Raw genomic sequence first — 2,584 nt, 5'->3', positions numbered from 1 at the left:
TGTCACCCTCTCCTGTCGAAATCATGGAGCAAAGTTAATAAATTAATATTTTAAAAAATATTCGAGAAATTATTGTGATAATGAAGGATTGCTTTCACAAACTTTTAGTGTTATTATAAGAGCAATTATTTGCTTGTTTGAAGATGTTATTCAATCTTAAATTCATTCTCTCTCTCTCTCTCTCTCTCTCTCTCTCTCTCTCTCTCTCTCTCTCTTTCGTGCTGCAAACTTACACATCAACCAAACTGAATAGTCAAAAAACATTTATGAAAATATATTTATCTGTAAATATATACTCTGAATATTTCTACTGGTGAATATATTTAGAGATAAATAAATTGTTTAATCAATATATTTCCAGCTATTACATTCCAATGGGTCGGCTACAAATACCCTCAAAATATTTCCACTTGAATTCATTGCAATGCGAGATTATCTCTTGTGTTGGGGGGATTTAGTGATTGAAATTCAATCACTTTCGAGTTTTATGTTTGACACATACATTGGAATAGCCTTCTCTCTCTCTCTCTCTCTCTCTCTCTCTCTCTCTCTCTCTCTCATTCACTGCGGTTAATATGTGATTTTGAAAGGTCTCATATCGATTTTCATAAAATTAGGAAACTCATGAAGGCATTTTTTGTATAATAATAATAATAATAATAATAATAATAATAATAATAATAATAATAATAATAATAATAATAATAATAATAGCAAACTCCAGAGGTTCATCTTCAGCTACGAGAGATAATTAATATTCTTCTGTCTATTTAATGAGCTAATTGAAGATTCACGGAAAATGAGCTTTTATTAAGTGAAAGGGAATTTCTTCGACCTGAAAAAAGAAATTAGTATAAATAGCTAAGTATGTATGAATATAGATTGAGAGAGAGAGAGAGAGAGAGAGAGAGAGAGAGAGAGAGAGATGGTGTATATATATATATATATATATATATATATATATATATATATATATATATATATATATATATATATATAGAGAGAGAGAGAGAGAGAGAGAGAGGAGAGAGAGAGAGAGAGAGATGGTATTTAAAGAGATCAGCGTAGAGAGACAGACAGGGAGAGAGAGAGGGAAAGGTACAGGCAGAGAGATAGAGAGAAAGAAATATAGAGAGTTAGTGAGAGCGAGAAAGGCAGAGAGAGAGAGAGATCAGAGTAGAGAGAGAGAGAAAGAGAGATGATGTTTAAAGAGATCAGCGTAGAGAGACAGACAGGGAGAGAGAGAGGGAAAGGTACAGGTAGAGAGATGGAGAGAGAGAGAGCGAGAGAGATAGAAAACCTAAGAGAGACAGAGAGAGAGAGAGAGAGATTAATGAACCGCGCAAAGGCACAATCAAGACAATGCAATTAGTATGTTGCGCCTTTTGCAACGCTCGCAAATATTGTTGTTCATTGCGAAAACATGAATGGTATTGTGATGGAGATTCTGTTGTCTCAATCTGGTTTGGCTAGAGAGAGAGAGAGAGAGAGAGAGAGAGAGAGAGAGAGAGAGAGAGATGCTAATTACTGACAGAATTCATACTGGTGGAATTATACCATTCACTGAAATAGTATTTTTTTTTAATAAGAGTCCAGTTTGGAGAGAGCTAGGTAGATAGATAGAGAGATAGACAGACAGAGAGAGAGAGAGACAATCCAGTAGCTGTTTCAAACCAAGTACCAATTACGGCAGGATATAATTAGCATTCCACAGCATATTCTGTTTCATTAGCAGCAGTTTTTATTGCAGAGCCTCATTGTGCTTCGAATGAGGCTGTTTCCACATCCGTGGGGGAAAAAATATGGGACGGGACTTTTCCCTTCCCCCCAAATTGCCAATCAAGTGTCTAGGACGCTCGTGGACGAGTGCGAGTAAATAAATTCGAGGAAGGAGAGTTTAAGAGTAATTCTAGAGTTAGCAAGAGTCAGCAAGAGCAAAGAAGTGGTATCATTTGGTTATGATGCAAATTTTGTGTGTTCTCTCTCTCTCTCTCTCTCTCTCTCTCTCTCTCTCTCTCTCTCTCTCTATTATCTTGTAACACAACTCAACGAATAAAAACTATCCCCCTCTCTCTCTCTCTCTCTCTCTCTCTCTCTCTCTCTCTCTCAAGATTTTGTGGCAACTCATAATATTAAACTCTCTCTTAATTGCAGATTCAGACACAAAATGAATAATTATGATGAAGGAAGATCAAATATTTTGGAAAAGTGTGATTTTTTAATGTCAGAATTTCTGGAAATGAAGAAAATAACAACATACCAGAACAGGAAAGAGACGTGGGAAAATCCTTATTATTACCAATATTAAATGAAGAACACACGCAAACCATCATAGTGATGAATGCGCAGGGTTTAGTTACGAGTAACTCAAAAATAAAAATAGAGTACTGAGAAGAACTAACCCAAATTGAAAAGAAAATAGATATAATGAATATAAGTGAAATCTGGTATTCCCAAGAGGCTGGTAATGATGATCAAATAAAAGGGTTCCAAACTTATAGATCATATAAAAAAAACAGGAATGAAGGGGGAACCGCGATATATGGGAAAGACATAAAACAAGGAAAAATATATGAGAAATATA

The sequence above is a fragment of the Macrobrachium nipponense genome, chromosome 48 (genome assembly GCF_015104395.2).
Source record: "Macrobrachium nipponense isolate FS-2020 chromosome 48, ASM1510439v2, whole genome shotgun sequence".
Taxonomy (NCBI): domain Eukaryota; kingdom Metazoa; phylum Arthropoda; class Malacostraca; order Decapoda; family Palaemonidae; genus Macrobrachium; species Macrobrachium nipponense.
The sequence above is the reverse complement of the archived record's forward strand: the minus strand, read 5'-3'. Positions refer to the sequence as shown.